A 13674-nucleotide genomic window follows, 5' to 3' on the forward strand; every position below is an offset into this window, starting at 1 on the left:
CAGACTGTGAACCTCCAACACCTGTTTTTTGATTTTGTTAAATACAGCCAACGCACCTCCTCCAAGAGTTGCCCTGCCACGTCAGCAGATAAAAAACAATGATGACAGATACAGCATGTATGCAGAATAACGTCTGGAGGTCATACAGTCACACGGCAGCTGCACCGCTTCCGCTAACAATCATCCACAGATGAAGGCTCTTGCCGTTTAAAAGATTAAGGCAAATTCAGGCAAATTAAAAAAAAAAAAAAAAAACATTCAACCCAAAGATCACATATCAAGAGCCTCAAAAGGAGCAAGCAACCCGGCGTCGGTGATTCCTTTGATTTGGTGTTGAGCGTGTATGTGTGTTTGATGCCCGCATCACCAAAGGTACCTTATTAAACGATGGGTGTTTGATTCAGTCGATCTGAGGTACCTGAAACACCATCATCTCCCTATAGAAACATTCAGGCAAAGCAGGAAAATGAAAGACCTCCAAGGAATATCATGGTTTTCATGGGATATTGAGTTCCGTCATTTAACTGTAACCCTAAAGGACCTTTGTGTCTCTGCAAACCTCCATACAAATTTCCTTCCGGGTTTTAATTCTTTTTCTTTGAAGGATCCTACACTAGTCCTCCTTTTCTTTGTGGTCATGACCCCATCCTGAGAGAATCTGATTCAGATTCATGGCGCGGTCTTAACTGCTCCAGGTTACGCTTTTTCTCAAGCCTAAACACGGCAAGGTGATTCTGATTAACGGGAAAAAAAAATTCACCATTAAACGAAGTGCACAGAGTTGGACTGTGTGCCTGGTTTCAGCCGAATGTATTTCGTTCAAGCTATGTGTCAGACATGGCTTTGAGTTATGTAATCATAATCATTCACATAGATCTAAGAGAATCACTGATATCTGGAGTTTGAGAGAAAAATGAGGTTCAGTAAAAAGAAAAGCCTGGGTAGAAGAAAGACCACATACCTCTGTCATTTCTTCACTTAGATCCATCCATTCATCCATCCATCAATCAATCCAAAATTTATGAAGTATGGAGTCCAGAGGTGGAAAATTCAGGTCCAGAAAGTGAAAATCCAGGCCAAGATTCTGTTTCAACCAACCAGTCCAACATAAAGAATCACAATCACAGAGTAGTCAACTGGTCGGCTGAAACAAAATCTTGGTCTGGATTTGTACTTTCTGGACCTGAACTATCCACCTCTGATAAAGTCACGGGGAGCACATCCTAGGATGTTCGGGGCACAAGGCAGGGAACACTGCAGAACTTGTACCTGGTTTATTCAAGAGCTCATATTTAAGGGTTGTTTAAATATTACGGTTTTATTTGTAAGAAGATGAAAAGTCAAACAAAAAAAAAAATTTAATTTCTTATAATTTTACACTGTTAGACATTCTCAAATCACAGGTTATTCACATACAATGTATAAGAGCGAGTCTATGCTTCGGAGCCTATGTGGACGTCTTTCCCAAAGACAGCGATTCATAGCGTTTAGCAGAAGGGTCTGCTGTCAGCCTGTGTTCGGTGTGGACCTGCATAGCTGTGACCCGGAGGTCAGCACAGGGTATGTAGCTGCCCGGTGCTCTGCAACAGCTCGAGGGCCAAAAATAATGATCTCTACAGACAAACCACTGTTATCTGAATCAGATAAAGCCGCTGTATTGCCTCTCTATCCCGCCGCTCTTAGAAGGTGGCGGGTTTGGCCACAGATGCATTAATGTTGTTGAATACTGTTGACTGTTTGTTGCTGATATATAGGGATTTAGCTTTTTTATTTGACTTGACCTCAGCGCTCCATAAAAAGTGGCCCTTAAAGGGATTATCCAAACCCTCAATGATGGTCCACAGAGCTTGTTATTTCGTGGCAATTTTCAGGATTAATGGGCAGTATTGGCCATTATCTGTGACACAATTTGCTCCCGAACTAAGAAAAGATGAAACGAAGAAAAAAAAAAAAAAAACACCGCAAGCCAACGTAATTGGACAAATAACAATTACAGCACCACATGTCAGTTAGGCAGCGACAGAAAGGCCTCGTAATAACAGACTGGCCGGTAGCCGTCTCGGATACAGACATATGACCTAATCACAGCATTTTAAACGACTGGCAGCCTCCTAATACGCACGACTCCTGAAAAATAAGCCATTGTAACACGACGCATACATAAATCCCTATTTGGAAAAAAACTCTTGATGAACTTCAACTAGGCTTGAATCAATGAAAAGTTCCTTCTCCGTATAATCGGCATGTGAAACTCCAAAGCAGTTAAACAAGGCAGCTTGATAAAAACAGTCGTTAAGTGAGAAGCCCAACAGATGATGAAGATAATGAAGCAGGCAGATTTATCACCTGAAGTGAACCGCGATATCGGGCATAATGAGGTCTCTCGATTATGGCTCTTGGGAGGTATTTGTTCTCTAACAGCAATTTGGCAAACACTCATTAAACAAATAACACGATAAGACTAAGGAGTTAACAGGCAGGAGCTGCTTCTGATACATGCGTCTGGCCCTGTATGTGATGTCTCCATAAATGGCAGCTCTCTCTGTCTCTGCTGTCCGGATAAATGGTGTTTATCTCCGTTGCCTGAAAGTGGGGTCTCAGTCTGCCTTGTGAGAAGGTGAGAGGGAGAGCTGAAAGTTGGGGATTGCTGCCTCGTCCTGGTGAATGATGCCTTGCTTAATGGAAACCTGCTGGCTCTTGAAAGACGGATATGGCTGCAAAGCATAAATAAATGTCAGCTAAATGGAATTAATACAAAGCTGGGGAAGCTGACCTAGGGGATTCTGGGTGTTTTTTGTGACTTTTAGTCTGTGCTGCCTTGATTTGAAAGTATCTATTCCTTAGCCAAAACTTCTTGCCGTAAAATTCATTTTTGATTCAATGTTGATATAAAAAAAAGCCTTTTGGTTTTTGGAATGCTCCTGTCTCGCAATTAAATCCCACCTTCGCACTAGTACACCTATGTGCAACTAGCACACTGTCCTCATTAACGGCTGTCATCAATATACAGGCATGCAAACCGGGGACATAAATTCAGCTGTTTTAGTGACGTAAATAATCAAACTTTCCTCACTAGTAAGGCACATTGCTGACAGTTTTTGTCTATGTGTCTCAATACCTGCTGCTCAGGAGTTTAACATGAGCATAACGCTTTAGGGTCGTCAAGAGAGTGTGAAACATGTTTGAATCAAATTCCAATTTAACGCTCAGCTTGTCTTAAAACCCAGCTAACCCTCTGCTGGAATGCACGCCGCGGCCGTGACTACACCAGCAGAAAGCCTCGTTAGCACGTTAGCTAAGCACTCGTGCCACATACATGCCTCTGCGTCGCCCGCTTACAAATGAGATCCTCGGGTCTCCCTGCAGCTCTGCATCTTCTCCCGCTACCTGAGCAGCACGGCGAGGAACCAACCTCCCTGGGTCTCCAGAATAAACAAAAGTGAAATCAGCAAACAGTTAGCTGGATGCTAACTTATATATTTTACACCATATTTCCCAAACATTCCGTGACATCTCAGCAGGAGAATCTACAGCACCGATTTAGCGTGACCATTTTATACGGTAAAATATACAAAATGCACAAACAAGCTCATTCTACGCACTTTCATTAGGAATAGGTTGTGCATTCAGTTAGAGTATGAAACGATACATTTGATGCTCTTTGAGGTAGGGGAGCGATCGACTCGCCAAAGGCCACCCAGGCGCCGTCCCATCGGTTAGCAGAGCACATTAGTAAACGCGACACAGATGCATCGTAGAAGGTGCGAAGGCTGTTGGCCCGTTCAGCCAGAAGTGGGGCTTAAGCTGTCCTGTTCGGCTCTGATGGAACAAATACAAGACGTGGAAGGCTGTTAAAGAAGCAGTAAGACTCGACAGAGTTTAAACAGAAAACACCCCTGTAAACACGTTGTTTAAAACCAGGGTGAAACAGTCCAGTAATATAGTGTGAATTTAGTTATCTTATACTTGATTAGAAGGGACCATATTTAAGGATGTGGTCAGAGCGGAACTGTGGTTGTTTGCAGGAAACGAGAAAACGAAAGACAGCTACTAGTTTTAGTTGTTCTTCTGACTCACATTGCCTTGACGTATAACGATAAAGGCTTTCTAACCTTAAAGTATTGGCTAATGTGTATACCTTCTCCTTGGAATCGCTCTTGGGAGTGACGTTGTAAGACTGTGTAACTATGTTTGTGATGCCACAAACAGATAAAATAAGGTGGCCGACACGACGCCCGCGATCAAGGTGGATACCCTGACAAGCATAAATTATGATAATGAAAATTTAATAAAAAACACTTTATTCCAAAAGGTCTCTGTACTTTGAATGTGTCAAGAAGACGTAGCACCCTAACCTGAAGAGGAATTTTTTGCCTCAATTAGAACACTGAAATATTAACAAGAGAAATTTCACCTTTTCGCAGGGGGCTAGCGAAGGAGGGTCGGAATGAGGAATGGACATTCAGGTACATTCCAGGTGAAGCCATCAGATTCATTAATTGCTTCGTATGAGCGTTACATTCAGCTAAAATAGCATACGTAGCCGAGAGCTGCGCCTCACAGAGCCGAATATTACCAACCAGCTTGTTTTCGTCCAGCAATGGTCCACAAGGTCCATGCAAAAAAAAAAACACATTCTTAAAAATGAAAACACCTACTCGATGACCTCACTGGTGCCTAATGCACCAGAATATATGTTATTTTACCATAAATAAATGCACCATTGTACAGCTCTGGGTGTCAAATTAACGCATTCACTGCCGCTATGAAAAAGCGCATATCGATTGTCCTCTGAGTCCAAAACACTCATGCAAAATCTAGCTTGGTCCTACGTCGGGGCTCAATTACAGCACCCGGAAGGTTAAATCGATAGCATTTAAATTGCTTATGGTAATCGCTGGATTCTGCAGGTACAATCCGCTAATGCCAGCCAAGCCTTCTGTTCGAATCAAAGGTACGATGAGCGGCTGTTGTACCGGTTTGGTCCGGATTACCCTAATGGCGTGTGATGCTGAATCGCAATGTAGCCAGAACCGGCCACAGGAAGCTTGCATCCTGATCCTGGACTTGAGAGGGATTCGACAGGATGAGCCTCCAACAGTTTATGGACCACATGCACGGCTGGGGACTACATGCGGCCCTCTGACTCTGGCTGAGGCATGATTGCACACCTCAGTGATTTATTTTTTGGCGGGATCTGGGCGTAGCGTGGAGTTCGGGGCAGATGCAGGATGTGTCCTCCGATTCTGCTGAGCTTGAGAGTTAAGCTGTACAGTGCCATCTCCGCACGGGACCAGCACGCCCGACGCGATCAGTCACTCTCCGCCACGGCCGGCGTCTCGCATTCTGGCGAATCCTTCATGAATTTTTCATGGTTCCTGGGGACCGTCGCACAATATAACTCCCGACGATATCTCATCGAGGTTGGAAGGAGTGTGACTTTGAAGTTTCGCCCTAATTAAGCTAACGAGCCTAAGAGCAGTGCGCCGAGCCGATCTGAAAGATGTGCGTCGCTTAAAATAGAACAATGCCTCACCTCTAGCTCCCTGGCAAACTTCACTTCAGAAGCTGCTGAGCTTCCATTGCATGGCAGGGGAAGAGTATCCCACATGGTTGTATAACACATGTGGATGAACAGAAACCCATCCAATAGCTTTCGATAGCAGTCCAATAGGATTTATCAATACATAATCACATCGTTGTGCTCTCTGTATTAGCATAACCTACGGGCTGGTGTCTTTCAAGCTGAGATGGAAAGCCTGCATCTTCAGTTAATACTGGTATCAAAGCCAAGGTCTCTGCCACGGGGCTACAACCAGATTTGATGTAATGTTAATTTGTAAAGTGAGTTAATCACAACAATTATAGATATATGGTGTAGATTTCACTGCGGCCTTTTATTAAAATCGAGATTTTAAAACTTCAGGACAAATAGAATCATGCACCATGTTGAATAATGAAATAATACATAGTTTCTCGGTTTATTTGATCTAGGAATCACCGACATATTGCCAATATCAATTCAACATCCAGGATGACTGCCGTACCGCCCTTCGTACTAAACCAGAACACACTAATCTCACTGAAATCAGCCAGACAGAGGCAGCGTATCACTTAGATGTGGAGCTTCGGTGTTAGGAAATACTCACTGTTTTCAAGTTTTCTCCCCAAACTTTATTTTTGATGGCGCCCTCTACTGGACGGGAAACATTAAACATTTTCAGCTCTTTCCGCAGAAAACAAGTTTCACTGAGTTTGTGAAGCGGGCCCATGAGATTAATTAAAAAACAAATATTAGGCAATACAGCTTAGCGTGTTTGTCCAAAAAAGGGAAAAAATGAATAATCTGATAAATGCCGAGAGTCACAATTCTCCTTCCTGTCTGTATTAAAAGAATCCGCAGTGACAGGCTGGCATTTTGGCTCGAAGGATGCAATCAGCCTCCGACGTATTTTTATTCCCCCCCCCCCCCATTACAAAGCCAGAATCCATTTATGCTCACACAGAGTACAAAATTGCTTACATTTAATAGTAATGTGACCCCTGGAGGAACGAGTTCACAGTGGAAGCTCACACACTCTGCCACATTCCGCTTCTCTAGGAAAAAAAAAAAAAACCTTTGACACAAGTACAATTCCAAGATTAACAGAAGCCCAATTAGAACAACGATTTCTCAAGCAGAAAGAAAGCAGCAAGATGTAAACATACAACTCGGGCGCACACACCCACACAACGCTCATTCGTCTCCAGTTCTAATTAAACAGCAACATTAACGACCTAGGCCTTAATGGATATGTAGTGGGGTTACAGTTTTCCTGACACAGGCAGTTTAGGTAGAATTCAATGGCCACTCTGTAGCTAGACAAGCAGCCTAATTAGCCTACTTCAGGACAGCCTCACATCGACATAATTGGCTTAATGTGTTTCATTCTGTATAAAGCATAATAGGCCCTGTGAATGCCAGCAACACAAAATGAAAAACAGGGCTTCTTTTGGATGTTAGAAAGTTTCTGCAAGTTTCCCAGCATTGACCGTATCATTCTGCTGTTACGTATTTCCAAGATGACAATCTGTTAAAGAGATATCAGAGAATCGTTCTGTTCATGTAACATCTACCTCTAAAAAGAATATTAAATACAGAGCCACTGGTCCTCAAGTTAATTATTTTTAGTAACGATAAGACTGGTCTTTAAATCCAGCATCTCACTGAGACACAGTAACTGGACATTTATTTCATACTCTGATACTACACAGTATTGACGACAGTCATCATTATCATAAGTACATTGTCTTGAAACTTATTGTTTTTCGGTTTGATGTCTTACTCAAAAGCTGTTGAAATGATAAACACTGCTCTGAAATATTTCAATGCAAAATATGGTTTCAGGTTTTTTGTTGAAAGGCAATCAGCAGAATGTTATATGATTATATAACCTTAAACTTTCTGAAAACAGACAAGTTAACCTGCTTAGAATCACGCAGAGCTGTGTGGACTTCGGTGCTGCCCAGGAGTCTGAGGGATACTTAAATGTAGGCACTATGTATTACAGCCAGTCACGCATACAGACACAGCCCAGGCCTGTAAGAAAGTGCCAAACCTCAAACTAGTATGTAATAGAAGTAAATTAAAAACACACACCTGTAGTATACAATATTAAGCATAATAATCCTAAGATATTTCTGTAGTCTGCCATAACCAAGATCTGAAACAAACTAAAGACTTATCATTGTTGTATAATCAGAAAAAGATGTTTCATGTATATATGAATATCTGATGTATATCTGATTTGAGCAAAGACTTTGAAATATACTGTAAATCTGCAGCGTTTTCATGAAACGACTGTTGCTGGAGTTTTGTTTTTTCGCCGGAAATCCTGTTGTGATATATTCACCGGACCAAAAGTTTTGAGAATGACACAAGTATTGGTTTTCACAAAGTTTGCTGCTTCAGTGTTTGTAGATCTTTTTGTCAGATGTTTCCATGGTATCCTGAAGTATAATCACGGGCATTTCATAAGTGTCAAAGGCTTTTATTGACAATTACGTTAAGTTTATGCAAAGAGTCGATATTTTCAGTGTTGTCCTTCTTTTTCAATACCTCTGCGATTCACCCTGGCTGCTGTGAATCAACTTATGGGCCAAATCCTGACTGATGGTAGCCGATTCTTGCATAATCAGTGCTTGGAGTTTGTCACGATTTGTGAGTTTTTGTTTGTCTACCTGCCTCTTGAGGATTGACCACAAGTTCTCAATGGGATTAAGGTCCGGGGAGTTTCCTGGCCATGGACCAAAAATGCCGATGTTTTGTGCCACGAGCCACTTAGTTATCACTTTTGCCTTATGACGCGGTGCTCCATCATGCTGGAAAAGGCCTTGTTTGTCACCAAGCTGTTCTTGGGTGCTTGGAAGGAGTTGCTTTCAGAGGATGTTTTGGTACCATTCTTTATTCATGGTTGTAATCTTAGGCAAAATTGTGAGTGAGCCACTCCATTGGCTGAGAAGAAGCCCCACACATGAATGGTCTCAGGATGCTTTACAGTTGGCATGACACCGGACTGATGGTAGCGCTCACCTTTTCTTCTGTGGACAGTCTCTTTTTCTGGATGCCCCAAACAATCAGAAAGGGGATTCATCAGAGAAAATGACTTCACCCCAGTCCTCGGCAGTCCAGTCCCTGTATGTTTTGCAGAGTATCAGTCTGAGGTTTTTCTTGGAGACAAGTGGCTTCTTTGCTGCCCTTTTTGACACCAGACCATCCTCCAAATCCAGATGTGAGTGCACCCAGATACACTCACACTTGCCGGCTGCCATTCCTGAGCAAGCCTTGCACTGGTGCCGCCCTGATCCCGCAGCTAAATCAACTTCAGGAGACGGCCCTGCCACTTGCTGACAGACTTGACAGAGTGATCTCCATGTCCTCACTGAAACTCTCACCTGTGTTCACGAGAGAATCACTGAAATGATGTTAGCAGTTCCTGTGGCAGAGATGCAGAGGAATTGTTTTTTTTTGGGGGTGGATAAAGTTCATTTTCATTGCAAAGAGGGACTTTGCACTTAATTGAAATTCATCTCATCACTCTTCATAACATCCTGGAGTCTATGCAAATGGAGTCTATACTCAAAACTTTTGGCCACGGCTGTAATGTCTGTGGTTAAAAAAAATTATAATTATGATGTAATTATAGAAATAATTTAAGGAAATTACTTTGTAGTGTAAATGGTTTTGGTTTTCCTTTTATAACTTAAAATATTGATGGCTGAAATATCCCATGTAATATCATACTGAGAACTATTCTTTGAATTACTTTAATGTACAAGGTTAGTCTTCATAAAAGGCTCAGACGTTTTATAAAAATAAAATCAAAATAACTCACACAGACTTCTCAGTGGGTAGCTTTCACGTTCCACCGGCCAGACTGCTATTTCACCAGCAATGTGTGCATAAAATATAAAAGTGTGTCACATTCAGATGTGGATTGTACTACTAATGAAAGGGCTGCTGATACCTCAACCTGGATGACCTCTCTAAATGGCTTTGGGTAATCTTTACATAACGGAAGACCTTAGCATGTCAGTATTGTAATCATTGATGACAAAGTACATCGGTGTGAACCAATCAGAACACTGGGGCACCTCACAGTGCTAAACTCAGCTGATGGCTCAGCACTAAATAAAAAATAAGGACAAATTATAACTGTCGACAGGAAAGTTCTTTTGTGGAACCTAAGCAAGAAAAAACATATTTTAAAATCTATGATTCCTTTAAGGAATTTATGTCTTCTGCTAAAAATGTTCAATGTCATTCCAGAAAAACTGCTGGAGTCAATCTGTGAGATTCCTTGGAAGAGGACAGAACTGGATCAAGGTTTTAAGATCCTGCCACAGGAAACTGTTTTTGCCTCTTTTTAATGAGACACAATTGTAGAGTTCCAAGTGAAGTTTCATCTGTTACCCGTAGTAGATATTTTACTCTAAGCTATGACACGTGGCTCTGTTGCTTAGGGCTCTCCGCTTGCAATCAGAAGGTCGCTGGTTCAACTCCCATGCCTGGCAGAGTGATGTCACTGTTGGGCTCGACAACAACTTTAACCCTGTTTTCTCCAGAGGACACTATCTGAGCACGCTTTCTGATCCTCACTTGAATGCTGCTTTTGGAGGGAAAAAAATAGGCAGACAAATGCTACAGCAGCTTTCTGCTGGGCTCCTCATCACATCAGCACTGGGAGGAGGAACCTTCTCTTAAGGGATGGCTTCTGCCTCTCCAGCCCATCGCGGCTGCATGAGAAGCTGGGACCTTCTGCAGGGAGCAGCCACGGCGACGTCTTCCATTTCTCACGCCGCGGGTCCAATCTGCAGACGCAAATCCATTTCACATCCAGGTCATGTGAATAATTTGTTACTCATTTTCTGGGCCCCTGCCACTGTAACATTAGGGTCTCTCTGTCTCTTTCAATCTCTCCCATAATTGAGTCAGTGGTCTGTGCTGTACTATAATAGGAACAAAGGGCAGAAGATTGATGTATGCTGCTCTGTGCTGTATTGAGAGGCAGACACTGTTAACCTCCATTCTAACCGTATGCAAATGTACATCCGCACGTGACGCACACAGAATGCTAATGTAACTCACTCTGTTGAGTAAATCTTATGGAAGAGGGACTACATCATTTTCTGTGACATCACTCGCTTGGCATTCTACCGGGCTTGACATCATGACGGTGATTACATCACCATGACATCACTTCCCTATCATTCTTTCAGCCTGAAAATTGCATCTTAGATGATGACATCATGACAGTGTGTAGCATAAGTAGCAGGAGGTTTATAGACACAGACTCATAAAGTGAAGATCAGTGTACAGTTTGTGTTGTAGCCCCACAGAGCAGTATATCGTATCAAAGCTGCACCACATGTTCACATGTAAAAGTATTAGTTGCTGATAAACTGAATAATGTCAATGTCGACTTTATTTCTGAAGTAACGCATGTTGTCCAAAGTACTGTACTGCATACAAACCAACAAGCACATTTGTAAACGCAAAAAAGGTTGAATAATTCATAACCGTATACAAAAATAAAGCAAAAGTAAATATATTAGTAAATAAACAGAAATAATACGAATGTTAATCAGGACATGCCCTGCGATGGGCTGACGCCCCACCCTGGGTTATTCCCTGCTTTGTACCTGTAGCCTCCAGGATAGGCTCCAGACCCCCCCCAACCCTGAATAGGACAAGTGGTTACAGAAAATAGATGGATGGATGGATGGATGGCGACAGTAAGATAAATAATCCAATCTAATTAAAAGGCAAAGAGTAAAAATGGGCTATGAGTAACAATTTAAAAGTAGCCAGTGTGACATAAAGGTGCTGTTACAGCTAATCATAATAATGCGTTTCACTTTAACACTTCAAGACTAAGAGTGTCGTATTTACACCAGAATAGAAATGCTGGTGACACTATCAGTCATCGTGCTCAAACCAAGCATCTGAAGTATTCTAATGAACGGGTAATTACATGTAACAGTAATCAATCCCTCTACACTGATCATCCTATCATCCCCGGTACAGATTCTCTAATTACTATGTTAATAAGTGTCAAATATTTTAATCACCTTCTCATTCTGCAAGTCATATCAGGCAAGTATTAGTTTATCATTATTTTCCCCTTCAATAAAGAGACATGAAGAGCGAAGAGATGAAGGATGGGTCATTATTGGACATTCGTGAAATATGGTCAGTGTGTGAGACCCCAAGGACACGGGTGTGAGGTGTCTGCATGGCTGCCCGGCGTGCTGATGTGTAACAGACATCCGTCTGAAGGCAGTGCGATGCACTGGATTGCATACAGTACAGTGTGTTGCTATCTGTGTCGCCTCTGAAGCTGTAAGTCTGTGTCAAACGTGGACGAGTGCGACACTGCAGCCGTGACACGTTTCAGCAGCGATCGCTGCAGATCCTGCCTGCCTAATCACCCCCTAGCGGGCAGCAGCTAACTCAGCGATCAAGACACGGACTGAAGGTTCAACTGCCAGACCCGGCTGTATCACTCGTAAACAACATCCCTACTGTGCGCTGCGGCGATGAAATATCCAGCTGGACAAATGCAGGTAACTTTCAATGAAAGCAGTATCTAAGCAACCAACCCCTAAATATAGTGTGTGCTTTAACTGTCCGAGTCTTCTGTTGCAAGGTCCTTCTGCAGTAGTAGATCGCATAGCTACCCAAAATGAGCCGTTATCATGCGAGAAAGTATCTCACAGATCGCAGTGTCGCTCCTGACATTTTTTTCGTGTCCACATCCACAACGGTGTAGAAGAGAGTCGTGTCCACATCCACAACGGTGTAGAAGAGAGATTAATATTGGGGGACACACAACTTTATAATATAAATACTAAGGTCTATTTATTGGAGGGGATGAATGAATCGAAATTAAATATTTGGGACACACACTCCAAGTTCCCAACCCCCACATGCAGGAGATTGAGACTCTTCAAGCTCTTGTCATTAAAGTTTTACGCCAAGAGGCTTTATTCAATAAAGCCTCTTCATCTGCCATTACCTGAGTTATACATTTTTCCGTTTACATATTGATCACGTCGTCTGTGGTTTTTGGTTGCATTTCAGAAGAGAGAATCAGCCAAACAGCGAGCTAGGAAATCCACATTGTCAGAATTTCAAAACATTCATTAGGGTATAACGCATTCACTTTGTTTAGTGTTATTAATTATTCTTTTTAGCATGGGATATTTATTTATACTTACATATTTTGCATTTTAATGGAAATGACAAATTACATTCTGCTTCATCTCCACATCATGCTTATTACGGCCAGCTGTTTAATTCCTAATTAGCCTCTTTGTATGATATAGGAGTACATTGTGCTGTGTTGAATAGAGATTTAATTGTTTCAAATGAAGAAAATTTCTATGGATTTAATTATGCGGCCATTGCGAGCAGTAACCAGTCTCTGCTCACGTTATTCACCTGTGCTCCTTCCAAGCCGTCACACGGCAGGGTATAAACATGACAGGCCAGGTAGGACTCTCGACTTCCGCCATGCCTGGGGCTGCCATTGGCCCACAAACGTCTGCCGCACCTTTCCGTCTCCGGGTGCCCATAACCAGTGATCAAGTTGGAAAAATATTTCATGGGGGATAGTGGGGGGTGGTCACGATAAAATCTGCTGAGTGGATTGCTGATGACAACATCTAGATTAGTGCAGTCTGGATTAAATAATGTTTTAGTCCAGTTGGGCAATGGAGTCCACCAGCTGACTATCCATGATATAAAGGGTATATTAATCTTTACGTGAGTGAAATTACATAGAAGACTTTGGGGGGGGGGGGTGGTATATTTTCAAAGGCGAAGATTTTTGTCATTTCTTTTAACAGGAGGGATGGTGTCCACGCGCATCCCATGGTGACCCGAACCCTGACCGTAACTAGGGGGCTTCCCACAGCTGTCGTCACGACGATCTGAGATATCACCCTGTCATTCAGGGATCTACGTCGCTTTTAAACGCGGAGCTGAACCCAGGGAATGAGCTTCATCGCAAGATAGACGGCGTAGTTCCAGGCCCTCATATTCCCTGCTGAAGCTCATCACCACCCCCCCCCCGACTCCGTAAGCTTAATGGCGAATTCTGTTCTGCCCACAGGTGTCAGCAGCTAATTCAC

The sequence above is a fragment of the Brienomyrus brachyistius genome, chromosome 3 (genome assembly GCF_023856365.1).
Source record: "Brienomyrus brachyistius isolate T26 chromosome 3, BBRACH_0.4, whole genome shotgun sequence".
Lineage (NCBI taxonomy): Eukaryota > Metazoa > Chordata > Actinopteri > Osteoglossiformes > Mormyridae > Brienomyrus > Brienomyrus brachyistius.